This window comes from Salvelinus alpinus, chromosome 23, assembly GCF_045679555.1.
Source record: "Salvelinus alpinus chromosome 23, SLU_Salpinus.1, whole genome shotgun sequence".
In the NCBI taxonomy this organism is placed as follows: Eukaryota; Metazoa; Chordata; class Actinopteri; order Salmoniformes; family Salmonidae; genus Salvelinus; species Salvelinus alpinus.
In genome coordinates this window covers 1,781,130-1,800,324 of record NC_092108.1, presented here as the reverse complement: position 1 = coordinate 1,800,324, position 19,195 = coordinate 1,781,130, and the positions used below count along the sequence as shown (strand labels likewise).

At 46.3% G+C, this 19,195-nt stretch overlaps 1 protein-coding gene across 2 annotated transcripts in view; it reads left to right on the top strand.

Annotated features, from left to right (window-relative positions):
• LOC139550048 (collagen alpha-2(VI) chain-like) overlaps window positions 1-19,195 on the top strand; it is a 127,598-nt gene that overhangs the window by 63,008 nt on the left and 45,395 nt on the right. The window lies entirely within an intron of this gene.

The window sequence follows — 19,195 nt, the reverse complement described above, 5'->3', positions numbered from 1 at the left end:
AGACAGGGTATGTTCTGAGAAACCTGACTAGATCCAGGAGACAGGGTACGTTCTGAGAAACCTGACTAGATCCAGGAGATAGGGTATGTTCTGAGAAACCTGACTAGATCCAGGAGACAGGGTATGTTCTGAGAAACCTGACTAGATCCAGGAGACAGGGTATGTTCTGAGAAACCTGACTAGATACAGGAGACAGGGTACGTTCTGAGAAACCTGACTAGATACAGGAGGCAGGGTATGTTCTGAAAAACCTGACTAGATCCAGGAGATAGGGTATGTTCTGAGAAACCTGACTAGATCCAGGAGACAGGGTATATTCTGAGAAACCTGACTAGATCCAGGAGACAGGGTATGTTCTGAGAAACCTGACTAGATCCAGGAGACAGGGTATGTTCTGAGAAACCTGACTAGATACAGGAGACAGGGTATGTTCTGAGAAACCTGACTAGATACAGGAGACAGGGTACGTTCTGAGAAACCTGACTAGATCCAGGAGACAGGGTATATTCTGAGAAACCTGACTAGATACAGGAGACAGGGTACGTTCTGAGAAACCTGACTAGATACAGGAGGCAGGGTATGTTCTGAGAAACCTGACTAGATCCAGGAGACAGGGTATGTTCTGAGAAACCTGACGAGATCCAGGAGACAGGGTATGTTCTGAGAAATCTGACTAGATCCAGGAGACAGGGTATGTTCTGAGAAACCTGACTAGATCCAGGAGACAGGGTATGTTCTGAGAAGCCTGACTAGATACAGGAGACAGGGTATGTTCTGAGAAACCTGACTAGATACAGGAGACAGGGTATGTTCTGAGAAACCTGACTAGATCCATGAGACAGGGTATGTTCTGAGAAACCTGACTAGATCCAGGAGACAGGGTATGTTCTGAGAAACCTGACTAGATCCAGGAGACAGGGTATGTTCTGAGAAACCTGACTAGATACAGGAGACAGGGTATGTTCTGAGAAACCTGACTAGATCCAGGAGACAGGGTATGTTCTGAGAAACCTGACTAGATCCAGGAGACAGGGTATGTTTGGGAGAAACCTGACTAGATCCAGGAGACAGGGTATGTACTGAGAAACCTGACTAGATACAGGAGACAGGGTATGTTCTGAGAAACCTGACTAGATACAGGAGACAGGGTATGTTCTGAGAAACCTGACTAGATACAGGAGACAGGGTATGTTCTGAGAAACCTGACTAGATCCAGGAGACAGGGTATGTTCTGAGAAACCTGACTAGATCCAGGAGACAGGGTATGTTCTGAGAAACCTGACTAGATACAGGAGACAGGGTATGTTCTGAGAAACCTGACTAGATCCAGGAGACAGGGTATGTTCTGAGAAACCTGACTAGATCCAGGAGACAGGGTATGTTCTGAGAAACCTGAATAGATCCAGGAGACAGGGTATGTTCTGAGAAACCTGACTAGATACAGGAGACAGGGTATGTTCTGAGAAACCTGACTAGATCCAGGAGACAGGGTATGTTCTGAGAAACCTGACTAGATACAGGAGACAGGGTATGTTCTGAGAAACCTGACGAGATCCAGGAGACAGGGTATGTTCTGAGAAACCTGACTAGATACAGGAGACAGGGTATATTCTGAGATACCTGACTAGATCCAGGAGACAGGGTATGTTCTGAGAAACCTGACGAGATACAGGAGACAGGGTATGTTCTGAGAAACCTGACTAGATCCAGGTGACAGGGTATGTTCTGAGAAACCTGACTAGATCCAGGAGACAGGGTATGTTCTGAGAAACCTGACTAGATCCAGGAGACAGGGTACGTTCTGAGAAACCTGACGAGAATCAGGAGACAGGGTATATTCTGAGAAACCTGACTAGATCCAGGAGACAGGGTAAATTCTGAGAAACCTGACTAGATCCAGGAGACAGGGTATGTTCTGAGAAACCTGACTAGATCCAGGAGACAGGGTATGTTCTGAGAAACCTGACTAGATCCAGGAGACAGGGTATGTTCTGAGAAACCTGACTAGACCCAGGAGACAGGGTATGTTCTGAGAAACCTGACTAGATACAGGAGACAGGGTATGTTCTGAGAAACCTGACTAGATACAGGAGACAGGGTATGTTCTGAGACACCTGACTAGATCCAGGAGACAGGGTATGTTCTGAGAAACCTGATGAGATCCAGGAGACAGGGTATGTTCTGAGAAACCTGATGAGATCCAGGAGACAGGGTATGTTCTGAGAAACCTGATGTGATCCAGGAGACAGGGTATGTTCTGAGAAACCTGACGAGATCCAGGAGACAGGGTACGTTCTGAGAAACCTGACTAGATACAGGAGACAGGGTATGTTCTGAGAAACCTGACTAGATACAGGAGACAGGGTATGTTCTGAGAAATCTGACTAGATACAGGAGACAGGGTATGTTCTGAGAAACCTGACTAGATACAGGAGACAGGGTATATTCTGAGAAACCTGACTAGATCCAGGAGACAGGGTATGTTCTGAGAAACCTGACGAGACCCAGGAGACAGGGTACGTTCTGAGAAACCTGACTAGATACAGGAGACAGGGTATGTTCTGAGAAACCTGACTAGATCCAGGAGACAGGGTACTTTCTGAGAAACCTGACTAGATCCAGGAGATAGGGTATGTTCTGAGAAACCTGACTAGATACAGGAGACAGGGTATGTTCTGAGAAACCTGACTAGATCCAGGAGACAGGGTACGTTCTGAGAAACCTGACTAGATACAGGAGACAGGGTATGTTCTGAGAAACCTGACTAGATCCAGGAGACAGGGTACGTTCTGAGAAACCTGACTAGATCCAGGAGATAGGGTATGTTCTGAGAAACCTGACTAGATCCAGGAGACAGGGTATGTTCTGAGAAACCTGACTAGATCCAGGAGACAGGGTATGTTCTGAGAAACCTGACTAGATACAGGAGACAGGGTACGTTCTGAGAAACCTGACTAGATACAGGAGGCAGGGTATGTTCTGAAAAACCTGACTAGATCCAGGAGATAGGGTATGTTCTGAGAAACCTGACTAGATCCAGGAGACAGGGTATATTCTGAGAAACCTGACTAGATCCAGGAGACAGGGTATGTTCTGAGAAACCTGACTAGATCCAGGAGACAGGGTATGTTCTGAGAAACCTGACTAGATACAGGAGACAGGGTATGTTCTGAGAAACCTGACTAGATACAGGAGACAGGGTACGTTCTGAGAAACCTGACTAGATCCAGGAGACAGGGTATATTCTGAGAAACCTGACTAGATACAGGAGACAGGGTACGTTCTGAGAAACCTGACTAGATACAGGAGGCAGGGTATGTTCTGAGAAACCTGACTAGATCCAGGAGACAGGGTATGTTCTGAGAAACCTGACGAGATCCAGGAGACAGGGTATGTTCTGAGAAATCTGACTAGATCCAGGAGACAGGGTATGTTCTGAGAAACCTGACTAGATCCAGGAGACAGGGTATGTTCTGAGAAGCCTGACTAGATACAGGAGACAGGGTATGTTCTGAGAAACCTGACTAGATACAGGAGACAGGGTATGTTCTGAGAAACCTGACTAGATCCATGAGACAGGGTATGTTCTGAGAAACCTGACTAGATCCAGGAGACAGGGTATGTTCTGAGAAACCTGACTAGATCCAGGAGACAGGGTATGTTCTGAGAAACCTGACTAGATACAGGAGACAGGGTATGTTCTGAGAAACCTGACTAGATCCAGGAGACAGGGTATGTTCTGAGAAACCTGACTAGATCCAGGAGACAGGGTATGTTTGGGAGAAACCTGACTAGATCCAGGAGACAGGGTATGTACTGAGAAACCTGACTAGATACAGGAGACAGGGTATGTTCTGAGAAACCTGACTAGATACAGGAGACAGGGTATGTTCTGAGAAACCTGACTAGATACAGGAGACAGGGTATGTTCTGAGAAACCTGACTAGATCCAGGAGACAGGGTATGTTCTGAGAAACCTGACTAGATCCAGGAGACAGGGTATGTTCTGAGAAACCTGACTAGATACAGGAGACAGGGTATGTTCTGAGAAACCTGACTAGATACAGGAGACAGGGTACGTTCTGAGAAACCTGACTAGATACAGGAGACAGGGTATGTTCTGAAAAACCTGACTAGATCCAGGAGATAGGGTATGTTCTGAGAAACCTGACTAGATCCAGGAGACAGGGTATATTCTGAGAAACCTGACTAGATCCAGGAGACAGGGTATGTTCTGAGAAACCTGACTAGATCCAGGAGACAGGGTATGTTCTGAGAAACCTGACTAGATACAGGAGACAGGGTATGTTCTGAGAAACCTGACTAGATACAGGAGACAGGGTACGTTCTGAGAAACCTGACTAGATCCAGGAGACAGGGTATATTCTGAGAAACCTGACTAGATACAGGAGACAGGGTACGTTCTGAGAAACCTGACTAGATACAGGAGGCAGGGTATGTTCTGAGAAACCTGACTAGATCCAGGAGACAGGGTATGTTCTGAGAAACCTGACGAGATCCAGGAGACAGGGTATGTTCTGAGAAATCTGACTAGATCCAGGAGACAGGGTATGTTCTGAGAAACCTGACTAGATCCAGGAGACAGGGTATGTTCTGAGAAGCCTGACTAGATACAGGAGACAGGGTATGTTCTGAGAAACCTGACTAGATACAGGAGACAGGGTATGTTCTGAGAAACCTGACTAGATCCATGAGACAGGGTATGTTCTGAGAAACCTGACTAGATCCAGGAGACAGGGTATGTTCTGAGAAACCTGACTAGATCCAGGAGACAGGGTATGTTCTGAGAAACCTGACGAGATCCAGGAGACAGGGTATGTTCTGAGAAACCTGACTAGATACAGGAGACAGGGTATATTCTGAGATACCTGACTAGATCCAGGAGACAGGGTATGTTCTGAGAAACCTGACGAGATACAGGAGACAGGGTATGTTCTGAGAAACCTGACTAGATCCAGGTGACAGGGTATGTTCTGAGAAACCTGACTAGATCCAGGAGACAGGGTATGTTCTGAGAAACCTGACTAGATCCAGGAGACAGGGTACGTTCTGAGAAACCTGACGAGATACAGGAGACAGGGTATATTCTGAGAAACCTGACTAGATCCAGGAGACAGGGTAAATTCTGAGAAACCTGACTAGATCCAGGAGACAGGGTATGTTCTGAGAAACCTGACTAGATCCAGGAGACAGGGTATGTTCTGAGAAACCTGACTAGATCCAGGAGACAGGGTATGTTCTGAGAAACCTGACTAGACCCAGGAGACAGGGTATGTTCTGAGAAACCTGACTAGATACAGGAGACAGGGTATGTTCTGAGAAACCTGACTAGATACAGGAGACAGGGTATGTTCTGAGACACCTGACTAGATCCAGGAGACAGGGTATGTTCTGAGAAACCTGATGAGATCCAGGAGACAGGGTATGTTCTGAGAAACCTGATGAGATCCAGGAGACAGGGTATGTTCTGAGAAACCTGATGTGATCCAGGAGACAGGGTATGTTCTGAGAAACCTGACGAGATCCAGGAGACAGGGTACGTTCTGAGAAACCTGACTAGATACAGGAGACAGGGTATGTTCTGAGAAACCTGACTAGATACAGGAGACAGGGTATGTTCTGAGAAATCTGACTAGATACAGGAGACAGGGTATGTTCTGAGAAACCTGACTAGATACAGGAGACAGGGTATATTCTGAGAAACCTGACTAGATCCAGGAGACAGGGTATGTTCTGAGAAACCTGACGAGACCCAGGAGACAGGGTACGTTCTGAGAAACCTGACTAGATACAGGAGACAGGGTATGTTCTGAGAAACCTGACTAGATCCAGGAGACAGGGTACTTTCTGAGAAACCTGACTAGATCCAGGAGATAGGGTATGTTCTGAGAAACCTGACTAGATACAGGAGACAGGGTATGTTCTGAGAAACCTGACTAGATCCAGGAGACAGGGTACGTTCTGAGAAACCTGACTAGATACAGGAGACAGGGTATGTTCTGAGAAACCTGACTAGATCCAGGAGACAGGGTACGTTCTGAGAAACCTGACTAGATCCAGGAGATAGGGTATGTTCTGAGAAACCTGACTAGATCCAGGAGACAGGGTATGTTCTGAGAAACCTGACTAGATCCAGGAGACAGGGTATGTTCTGAGAAACCTGACTAGATACAGGAGACAGGGTACGTTCTGAGAAACCTGACTAGATACAGGAGGCAGGGTATGTTCTGAAAAACCTGACTAGATCCAGGAGATAGGGTATGTTCTGAGAAACCTGACTAGATCCAGGAGACAGGGTATATTCTGAGAAACCTGACTAGATCCAGGAGACAGGGTATGTTCTGAGAAACCTGACTAGATCCAGGAGACAGGGTATGTTCTGAGAAACCTGACTAGATACAGGAGACAGGGTATGTTCTGAGAAACCTGACTAGATACAGGAGACAGGGTACGTTCTGAGAAACCTGACTAGATCCAGGAGACAGGGTATATTCTGAGAAACCTGACTAGATACAGGAGACAGGGTACGTTCTGAGAAACCTGACTAGATACAGGAGGCAGGGTATGTTCTGAGAAACCTGACTAGATCCAGGAGACAGGGTATGTTCTGAGAAACCTGACGAGATCCAGGAGACAGGGTATGTTCTGAGAAATCTGACTAGATCCAGGAGACAGGGTATGTTCTGAGAAACCTGACTAGATCCAGGAGACAGGGTATGTTCTGAGAAGCCTGACTAGATACAGGAGACAGGGTATGTTCTGAGAAACCTGACTAGATACAGGAGACAGGGTATGTTCTGAGAAACCTGACTAGATCCATGAGACAGGGTATGTTCTGAGAAACCTGACTAGATCCAGGAGACAGGGTATGTTCTGAGAAACCTGACTAGATCCAGGAGACAGGGTATGTTCTGAGAAACCTGACTAGATACAGGAGACAGGGTATGTTCTGAGAAACCTGACTAGATCCAGGAGACAGGGTATGTTCTGAGAAACCTGACTAGATCCAGGAGACAGGGTATGTTTGGGAGAAACCTGACTAGATCCAGGAGACAGGGTATGTACTGAGAAACCTGACTAGATACAGGAGACAGGGTATGTTCTGAGAAACCTGACTAGATACAGGAGACAGGGTATGTTCTGAGAAACCTGACTAGATACAGGAGACAGGGTATGTTCTGAGAAACCTGACTAGATCCAGGAGACAGGGTATGTTCTGAGAAACCTGACTAGATCCAGGAGACAGGGTATGTTCTGAGAAACCTGACTAGATACAGGAGACAGGGTATGTTCTGAGAAACCTGACTAGATACAGGAGACAGGGTACGTTCTGAGAAACCTGACTAGATACAGGAGACAGGGTATGTTCTGAAAAACCTGACTAGATCCAGGAGATAGGGTATGTTCTGAGAAACCTGACTAGATCCAGGAGACAGGGTATATTCTGAGAAACCTGACTAGATCCAGGAGACAGGGTATGTTCTGAGAAACCTGACTAGATCCAGGAGACAGGGTATGTTCTGAGAAACCTGACTAGATACAGGAGACAGGGTATGTTCTGAGAAACCTGACTAGATACAGGAGACAGGGTACGTTCTGAGAAACCTGACTAGATCCAGGAGACAGGGTATATTCTGAGAAACCTGACTAGATACAGGAGACAGGGTACGTTCTGAGAAACCTGACTAGATACAGGAGGCAGGGTATGTTCTGAGAAACCTGACTAGATCCAGGAGACAGGGTATGTTCTGAGAAACCTGACGAGATCCAGGAGACAGGGTATGTTCTGAGAAATCTGACTAGATCCAGGAGACAGGGTATGTTCTGAGAAACCTGACTAGATCCAGGAGACAGGGTATGTTCTGAGAAGCCTGACTAGATACAGGAGACAGGGTATGTTCTGAGAAACCTGACTAGATACAGGAGACAGGGTATGTTCTGAGAAACCTGACTAGATCCATGAGACAGGGTATGTTCTGAGAAACCTGACTAGATCCAGGAGACAGGGTATGTTCTGAGAAACCTGACTAGATCCAGGAGACAGGGTATGTTCTGAGAAACCTGACTAGATACAGGAGACAGGGTATGTTCTGAGAAACCTGACTAGATCCAGGAGACAGGGTATGTTCTGAGAAACCTGACTAGATCCAGGAGACAGGGTATGTTTGGGAGAAACCTGACTAGATCCAGGAGACAGGGTATGTACTGAGAAACCTGACTAGATACAGGAGACAGGGTATGTTCTGAGAAACCTGACTAGATACAGGAGACAGGGTATGTTCTGAGAAACCTGACTAGATACAGGAGACAGGGTATGTTCTGAGAAACCTGACTAGATCCAGGAGACAGGGTATGTTCTGAGAAACCTGACTAGATCCAGGAGACAGGGTATGTTCTGAGAAACCTGACTAGATACAGGAGACAGGGTATGTTCTGAGAAACCTGACTAGATACAGGAGACAGGGTACGTTCTGAGAAACCTGACTAGATACAGGAGACAGGGTATGTTCTGAGAAACCTGACTAGATCCAGGAGACAGGGTATGTTCTGAGAAACCTGACGAGATACAGGAGACAGGGTATGTTCTGAGAAACCTGACTAGATACAGGAGACAGGGTACATTCTGAGAAACCTGACTAGATACAGGAGACAGGGTATGTTCTGAGAAACCTGACTAGATCCAGGAGACAGGGTATGTTCTGAGAAACCTGACTAGATACAGGAGACAGGGTATGTTCTGAGAAACCTGACTAGATCCAGGAGACAGGGTATGTTCTGAGAAACCTGATGTGATCCAGGAGACAGGGTATGTTCTGAGAAACCTGACTAGATCCAGGAGACAGTGTATGTTCTGAGAAACCTGACTAGATACAGGAGACAGGGTATGTTCTGAGAAACCTGACTAGATCCAGGAGACAGGGTATGTTCTGAGAAACCTGACTAGATACAGGAGACAGGGTATGTTCTGAGAAACCTGACTAGATCCAGGAGACAGGGTATGTTCTGAGAAACCTGACTAGATACAGGAGACAGGGTATATTCTGAGAAACCTGACTAGATCCAGGAGACAGGGTATGTTCTGAGAAACCTGACTAGATACAGGAGACAGGGTATGTTCTGAGAAACCTGACTAGATCCAGGAGACAGGGTATGTTCTGAGAAACCTGATGTGATCCAGGAGACAGGGTATGTTCTGAGAAACCTGACTAGATCCAGGAGACAGGGTATGTTCTGAGAAACCTGACTAGATACAGGAGACAGGGTATGTTCTGAGAAACCTGACTAGATCCAGGAGACAGGGTATGTTCTGAGAAACCTGACTAGATACAGGAGACAGGGTATGTTCTGAGAAACCTGACTAGATCCAGGAGACAGGGTATGTTCTGAGAAACCTGACTAGATACAGGAGACAGGGTATATTCTGAGAAACCTGACTAGATCCAGGAGACAGGGTATGTTCTGAGAAACCTGACTAGATCCAGGAGACAGGGTATGTTCTGAGAAACCTGACTAGATCCAGGAGACAGGGTATGTTCTGAGAAACCTGACTAGATCCAGGAGACAGGGTATGTTCTGAGAAACCTGACTAGATACAGGAGACAGGGTATGTTCTGAGAAACCTGACTAGATCCAGGAGACAGGGTATGTTCGGAGAAACCTGACTAGATCCAGGAGACAGGGTATGTTCTGAGAAACCTGACTAGATCCAGGAGACAGGGTATGTTCTGAGAAACCTGACTAGATACAGGAGACAGGGTATGTTCTGAGAAACCTGACTAGATCCAGGAGACAGGGTATGTTTGGGAGAAACCTGACTAGATCCAGGAGACAGGGTATGTACTGAGAAACCTGACTAGATACAGGAGACAGGGTATGTTCTGAGAAACCTGACTAGATACAGGAGACAGGGTATGTTCTGAGAAACCTGACTAGATACAGGAGACAGGGTATGTTCTGAGAAACCTGACTAGATCCAGGAGACAGGGTATGTTCTGAGAAACCTGACTAGATCCAGGAGACAGGGTATGTTCTGAGAAACCTGACTAGATACAGGAGACAGGGTATGTTCTGAGAAACCTGACTAGATACAGGAGACAGGGTATGTTCTGAGAAACCTGACTAGATCCAGGAGACAGGGTATGTTCTGAGAAACCTGACTAGATACAGGAGACAGGGTACGTTCTGAGAAACCTGACTAGATACAGGAGACAGGGTATGTTCTGAGAAACCTGACTAGATCCAGGAGACAGGGTATGTTCTGAGAAACCTGACTAGATCCAGGAGACAGGGTATGTTTGGGAGAAACCTGACTAGATCCAGGAGACAGGGTATGTACTGAGAAACCTGACTAGATACAGGAGACAGGGTATGTTCTGAGAAACCTGACTAGATACAGGAGACAGGGTATGTTCTGAGAAACCTGACTAGATACAGGAGACAGGGTATGTTCTGAGAAACCTGACTAGATCCAGGAGACAGGGTATGTTCTGAGAAACCTGACTAGATCCAGGAGACAGGGTATGTTCTGAGAAACCTGACTAGATACAGGAGACAGGGTATGTTCTGAGAAACCTGACTAGATACAGGAGACAGGGTACGTTCTGAGAAACCTGACTAGATACAGGAGACAGGGTATGTTCTGAGAAACCTGACTAGATCCAGGAGACAGGGTATGTTCTGAGAAACCTGACGAGATACAGGAGACAGGGTATGTTCTGAGAAACCTGACTAGATACAGGAGACAGGGTACATTCTGAGAAACCTGACTAGATACAGGAGACAGGGTATGTTCTGAGAAACCTGACTAGATCCAGGAGACAGGGTATGTTCTGAGAAACCTGACTAGATACAGGAGACAGGGTATGTTCTGAGAAACCTGACTAGATACAGGAGACAGGGTACGTTCTGAGAAACCTGACTAGATACAGGAGACAGGGTATGTTCTGAGAAACCTGACTAGATCCAGGAGACAGGGTATGTTCTGAGAAACCTGACGAGATACAGGAGACAGGGTATGTTCTGAGAAACCTGACTAGATACAGGAGACAGGGTACATTCTGAGAAACCTGACTAGATACAGGAGACAGGGTATGTTCTGAGAAACCTGACTAGATCCAGGAGACAGGGTATGTTCTGAGAAACCTGACTAGATCCAGGAGACAGTGTATGTTCTGAGAAACCTGACTAGATACAGGAGACAGGGTATGTTCTGAGAAACCTGACTAGATCCAGGAGACAGGGTATGTTCTGAGAAACCTGACTAGATACAGGAGACAGGGTATGTTCTGAGAAACCTGACTAGATCCAGGAGACAGGGTATGTTCTGAGAAACCTGACTAGATACAGGAGACAGGGTATATTCTGAGAAACCTGACTAGATCCAGGAGACAGGGTATGTTCTGAGAAACCTGACTAGATACAGGAGACAGGGTATGTTCTGAGAAACCTGACTAGATCCAGGAGACAGGGTATGTTCTGAGAAACCTGATGTGATCCAGGAGACAGGGTATGTTCTGAGAAACCTGACTAGATCCAGGAGACAGGGTATGTTCTGAGAAACCTGACTAGATACAGGAGACAGGGTATGTTCTGAGAAACCTGACTAGATCCAGGAGACAGGGTATGTTCTGAGAAACCTGACTAGATACAGGAGACAGGGTATGTTCTGAGAAACCTGACTAGATCCAGGAGACAGGGTATGTTCTGAGAAACCTGACTAGATACAGGAGACAGGGTATATTCTGAGAAACCTGACTAGATCCAGGAGACAGGGTATGTTCTGAGAAACCTGACTAGATCCAGGAGACAGGGTATGTTCTGAGAAACCTGACTAGATCCAGGAGACAGGGTATGTTCTGAGAAACCTGACTAGATCCAGGAGACAGGGTATGTTCTGAGAAACCTGACTAGATACAGGAGACAGGGTATGTTCTGAGAAACCTGACTAGATCCAGGAGACAGGGTATGTTCGGAGAAACCTGACTAGATCCAGGAGACAGGGTATGTTCTGAGAAACCTGACTAGATCCAGGAGACAGGGTATGTTCTGAGAAACCTGACTAGATACAGGAGACAGGGTATGTTCTGAGAAACCTGACTAGATCCAGGAGACAGGGTATGTTTGGGAGAAACCTGACTAGATCCAGGAGACAGGGTATGTACTGAGAAACCTGACTAGATACAGGAGACAGGGTATGTTCTGAGAAACCTGACTAGATACAGGAGACAGGGTATGTTCTGAGAAACCTGACTAGATACAGGAGACAGGGTATGTTCTGAGAAACCTGACTAGATCCAGGAGACAGGGTATGTTCTGAGAAACCTGACTAGATACAGGAGACAGGGTACGTTCTGAGAAACCTGACTAGATACAGGAGACAGGGTATGTTCTGAGAAACCTGACTAGATACAGGAGACAGGGTATGTTCTGAGAAACCTGACTAGATACAGGAGACAGGGTATGTTCTGAGAAACCTGACTAGATCCAGGAGACAGGGTATGTTCTGAGAAACCTGATGTGATCCAGGAGACAGGGTATGTTCTGAGAAACCTGACTAGATCCAGGAGACAGGGTATGTTCTGAGAAACCTGACTAGATACAGGAGACAGGGTATATTCTGAGAAACCTGACTAGATCCAGGAGACAGGGTATGTTCTGAGAAACCTGACTAGATACAGGAGACAGGGTATGTTCTGAGAAACCTGACTAGATCCAGGAGACAGGGTATGTTCTGAGAAACCTGATGTGATCCAGGAGACAGGGTATGTTCTGAGAAACCTGACTAGATCCAGGAGACAGGGTATGTTCTGAGAAACCTGACTAGATACAGGAGACAGGGTATGTTCTGAGAAACCTGACTAGATCCAGGAGACAGGGTATGTTCTGAGAAACCTGACTAGATACAGGAGACAGGGTATGTTCTGAGAAACCTGACTAGATCCAGGAGACAGGGTATGTTCTGAGAAACCTGACTAGATACAGGAGACAGGGTATATTCTGAGAAACCTGACTAGATCCAGGAGACAGGGTATGTTCTGAGAAACCTGACTAGATCCAGGAGACAGGGTATGTTCTGAGAAACCTGACTAGATCCAGGAGACAGGGTATGTTCTGAGAAACCTGACTAGATCCAGGAGACAGGGTATGTTCTGAGAAACCTGACTAGATACAGGAGACAGGGTATGTTCTGAGAAACCTGACTAGATCCAGGAGACAGGGTATGTTCTGAGAAACCTGACTAGATACAGGAGACAGGGTATGTTCTGAGAAACCTGACTAGATCCAGGAGACAGGGTATGTTCTGTGAAACCTGATGTGATCCAGGAGACAGGGTATGTTCTGAGAAACCTGACTAGATCCAGGAGACAGGGTATGTTCTGAGAAACCTGACTAGATACAGGAGACAGGGTATGTTCTGAGAAACCTGACTAGATCCAGGAGACAGGGTATGTTCTGAGAAACCTGACTAGATACAGGAGACAGGGTATGTTCTGAGAAACATGACTAGATCCAGGAGACAGGGTATGTTCTGAGAAACCTGACTAGATACAGGAGACAGGGTATATTCTGAGAAACCTGACTAGATCCAGGAGACAGGGTATGTTCTGAGAAACCTGACTAGATACAGGAGACAGGGTATGTTCTGAGAAACCTGACTAGATCCAGGAGACAGGGTATGTTCTGAGAAACCTGATGTGATCCAGGAGACAGGGTATGTTCTGAGAAACCTGACTAGATCCAGGAGACAGGGTATATTCTGAGAAACCTGACTAGATCCAGGAGACAGGGTATGTTCTGAGAAACCTGACTAGATCCAGGAGACAGGGTATGTTCTGAGAAACCTGACTAGATCCAGGAGACAGGGTATGTTCTGAGAAACCTGACTAGATCCAGGAGACAGGGTATGTTCTGAGAAACCTGACTAGATCCAGGAGACAGGGTATGTTCTGAGAAACCTGACTAGATCCAGGAGACAGGGTATGTTCTGAGAAACCTGACTAGATACAGGAGACAGGGTATGTTCTGAGAAACCTGACTAGATACAGGAGACAGGGTATGTTCTGAGAAACCTGACTAGATACAGGAGACAGTGTATGTTCTGAGAAACCTGACTAGATCCAGGAGACAGGGTATGTTCTGAGAAACCTGACTAGATCCAGGAGACAGGGTATGTTCTGAGAAACCTGACTAGATCCAGGAGACAGGGTATGTTCTGAGAAACCTGACTAGATCCAGGAGACAGGGTATGTTCTGAGAAACCTGACTAGATACAGGAGACAGGGTATGTTCTGAGAAACCTGACTAGATACAGGAGACAGGGTATGTTCTGAGAAACCTGACTAGATACAGGAGACAGGGTATGTTCTGAGAAACCTGACTAGATACAGGAGACAGGGTATGTTCTGAGAAACCTGACTAAATCCAGGAGACAGGGTATGTTCTGAGAAACCTGACTAGATACAGGAGACAGGGTATGTTCTGAGAAACCTGACTAGATACAGGAGACAGGGTACGTTCTGAGAAACCTGACTAGATACAGGAGACAGGGTATGTTCTGAGAAACCTGACTAGATCCAGGAGACAGGGTATGTTCTGAGAAACCTGACGAGATACAGGAGACAGGGTATGTTCTGAGAAACCTGACTAGATACAGGAGACAGGGTACGTTCTGAGAAACCTGACTAGATACAGGAGACAGGGTATGTTCTGAGAAACCTGACTAGATCCAGGAGACAGGGTATGTTCTGAGAAACCTGACTAGATACAGGAGACAGGGTATGTTCTGAGAAACCTGACTAGATCCAGGAGACAGGGTATGTTCTGAGAAACCTGATGTGATCCAGGAGACAGGGTATGTTCTGAGAAACCTGACTAGATCCAGGAGACAGGGTATGTTCTGAGAAACCTGACTAGATACAGGAGACAGGGTATGTTCTGAGAAACCTGACTAGATCCAGGAGACAGGGTATGTTCTGAGAAACCTGACTAGATCCAGGAGACAGGGTATGTTCTGAGAAACCTGACTAGATCCAGGAGACAGGGTATGTTCTGAGAAACCTGACTAGATACAGGAGACAGAGTATGTTCTGAGAAACCTGACTAGATCCAGGAGACAGGGTATGTTCTGAGAAACCTGACTAGATACAGGAGACAGGGTATGTTCTGAGAAACCTGACTAGATCCAGGAGACAGGGTACGTTCTGAGAAACCTGACTAGATACAGGAGACAGGGTACGTTCTGAGAAACCTGACTAGATCCAGGAGACAGGGTATGTTCTGAGAAACCTGACTAGATCCAGGAGACAGGGTACGTTCTGAGAAACCTGACTAGATACAGGAGACAGGGTACGTTCTGAGAAACCTGACTAGATCCAGGAGACAGGGTATGTTCTGAGAAACCTGACTAGATACAGGAGACAGGGTATGTTCTGAGAAACCTGACTAGATACAGGAGACAGGGTATGTTCTGAGAAACCTGACTAGATCCAGGAGACAGGGTATGTTCTGAGAAACCTGACTAGATCCAGGAGACAGGGTATGTTCTGAGAAACCTGACTAGATACAGGAGACAGGGTATATTCCGAGAAACCTGACTAGATCCAGGAGACAGGGTATGTTCTGAGAAACCTGACTAGATCCAGGAGACAGGGTATGTTCTGAGAAACCTGACTAGATCCAGTAGACAGGGTATGTTCTGAGAAACCTGACTAGATCCAGGAGACAGGGTATGTTCTGAGATACCTGACTAGATACAGGAGACAGGGTATGTTCTGAGAAACCTGACTAGATACAGGAGACAGGGTATGTTCTGAGAAACCTGACTAGATACAGGAGACAGGGTATGTTCTGAGAAACCTGACTAGATACAGGAGACAGGGTATATTCTGAGAAACCTGACTAGATACAGGAGACAGGGTATGTTCTGAGAAACCTGACTAGATACAGGAGACAGGGTATGTTCTGAGAAACCTGACTAGATCCAGGAGACAGGGTATGTTCTGAGAAACCTGACTAGATACAGGAGACAGGGTATGTTCTGAGAAACCTGACTAGATCCAGGAGACAGGGTACGTTCTGAGAAACCTGACTAGATACAGGAGACAGGGTATGTTCTGAGAAACCTGACTAGATCCAGGAGACAGGGTATGTTCTGAGAAACCTGACTAGATACAGGAGACAGGGTATGTTCTGAGAAACCTGACGAGATACAGGAGACAGGGTACGTTCTGAGAAACCTGACTAGATACAGGAGACAGGGTACGTTCTGAGAAACCTGACTAGATACAGGAGACAGGGTATGTTCTGAGAAACCTGACTAGATACAGGAGACAGGGTACGTTCTGAGAAACCTGACTAGATACAGGAGACAGGGTACGTTCTGAGAAACCTGACTAGATACAGGAGACAGGGTATGTTCTGAGAAACCTGACTAGATCCAGGAGACAGGGTACGTTCTGAGAAACCTGACTAGATCCAGGAGACAGGGTATGTTCTGAGAAACCTGACTAGATCCAGGAGATAGGGTATGTTCTGAGAAACCTGACTAGATCCAGGAGACAGGGTATGTTCTGAGAAACCTGACTAGATCCAGGAGACAGGGTACGTTCTGAGAAACCTGACTAGATCCAGGAGACAGGGTATGTTCTGAGAAACCTGACTAGATACAGGAGACAGGGTATGTTCTGAGAAACCTGACTAGATCCAGGAGACAGGGTATGTTCTGAGAAACCTGACTAGATACAGGAGACAGGCTACGTTCTGAGAAACCTGACTAGATTCAGGAGACAGGGTATGTTCTGAGAAACCTGACTAGATACAGGAGACAGGGTATGTTCTGAGAAACCTGATGAGATCCAGGAGACAGGGTATGTTCTGAGATACCTGACTAGATTCAGGAGACAGGGTATGTTCTGAGAAACCTGATGAGATCCAGGAGACAGGGTATGTTCTGAGAAACCTGACTAGATTCAGGAGACAGGGTATGTTCTGAGATACCTGACTAGATACAGGAGACAGGGTATGTTCTGAGAAACCTGACTAGATCCAGGAGACAGGGTATGTTCTGAGAAACTTGACTAGATACAGGAGACAGGGTATGTTCTGAGAAACCTGACTAGATCCAGTAGACAGGGTATGTTCTGAGAAACCAGACTAGATACAGGAGACAGGGTATGTTCTGAGAAACCTGACTAGATCCAGTAGACAGGGTATGTTCTGAGAAACCTGACTAGATACAGGAGACAGGGTATGTTCTGAGAAACCTGACTAGATACAGGAGACAGGGTATGTTCTGAGAAACCTGACTAGATACAGGAGACAGGGTATGTTCTGAGAAACCTGACTAGATCCAGGAGACAGGGTATGTTCTGAGAAACCTGACTAGATACAGGAGACAGGGTATGTTCTGAGAAACCTGACTAGATCCAGGAGACAGGGTATGTTCTGAGAAACCTGACTAGATTCAGGAGACAGGGTATGTTCTGAGAAACCTGACTAGATCCAGTAGACAGGGTATGTTCTGAGAAACCTGACTAGATACAGGAGACAGGGTATGTTCTGAGAAACCTGACTAGATCCAGTAGACAGGGTATGTTCTGAGAAACCTGACTAGATACAGGAGACAGGGTATGTTCTGAGAAACCTGACTAGATACAGGAGACAGGGTATATTCTGAGAAACCTGACTAGATACAGGAGACAGGGTATGTTCTGAGAAACCTGACTAGATCCAGGAGACAGGGTACGTTCTGAGAAACCTGACTAGATCCAGGAGACAGGGTATGTTCTGAGAAACCTGACTAGATCCAGGAGATAGGGTATGTTCTGAGAAACCTGACTAGATCCAGGAGACAGGGTATGTTCTGAGAAACCTGACTAGATCCAGGAGACAGGGTACGTTCTGAGAAACCTGACTAGATCCAGGAGACAGGGTATGTTCTGAGAAACCTCACTAGATACAGGAGACAGGGTATGTTCTGAGAAACCTGACTAGATCCAGGAGACAGGGTATGTTCTGAGAAACCTGACTAGATACAGGAGACAGGGTACGTTCTGAGAAACCTGACTAGATTCAGGAGACAGGGTATGTTCTGAGAAACCTGACTAGATACAGGAGACAGGGTATGTTCTGAGAAACCTGATGAGATCCAGGAGACAGGGTATGTTCTGAGATACCTGACTAGATTCAGGAGACAGGGTATGTTCTGAGAAACCTGATGAGATCCAGGAGACAGGGTATGTTCTGAGAAACCTGACTAGATTCAGGAGACAGGGTATGTTCTGAGATACCTGACTAGATACAGGAGACAGGGTATGTTCTGAGAAACCTGACTAGATCCAGGAGACAGGGTATGTTCTGAGAAACCTGACTTGATACAGGAGACAGGGTATGTTCTGAGAAACCTGACTAGATCCAGTAGACAGGGTATGTTCTGAGTAACCTGACTAGATACAGGAGACAGGGTATGTTCTGAGAAACCTGACTAGATCCAGTAGACAGGGTATGTTCTGAGAAACCTGACTAGATACAGGAGACAGGGTATGTTCTGAGAAACCTGACTAGATACAGGAGACAGGGTATGTTCTGAGAAACCTGACTAGATACAGGAGACAGGGTATGTTCTGAGAAACCTGACTAGATCCAGGAGACAGGGTATGTTCTGAGAAACCTGACTAGATACAGGAGACAGGGTATGTTCTGAGAAACCTGACTAGATCCAGGAGACAGGGTATGTTCTGAGAAACCTGACTAGATTCAGGAGACAGGGTATGTTCTGAGAAACCTGACTAGATCCAGTAGACAGGGTATGTTCTGAGAAACCTGACTAGATACAGGAGACAGGGTATGTTCTGAGAAACCTGACTAGATCCAGTAGACAGGGTATGTTCTGAGAAACCTGACTAGATACAGGAGACAGGGTATGTTCTGAGAAACCTGACTAGATACAGGAGACAGGGTATATTCTGAGAAACCTGACTAGATCCAGGAGACAGGGTATGTTCTGAGAAACCTGACTAGATCCAGGAGACTGGGTATGTTCTGAGAAACCTGACTAGATACAGGAGACAGGGTATGTTCTGAGAAACCTGACTAGATCCAGGAGACAGGGTATGTTCTGAGAAACCTGACTAGATACAGGAGACAGGGTATGTTCTGAGAAACCTGACTAGATACA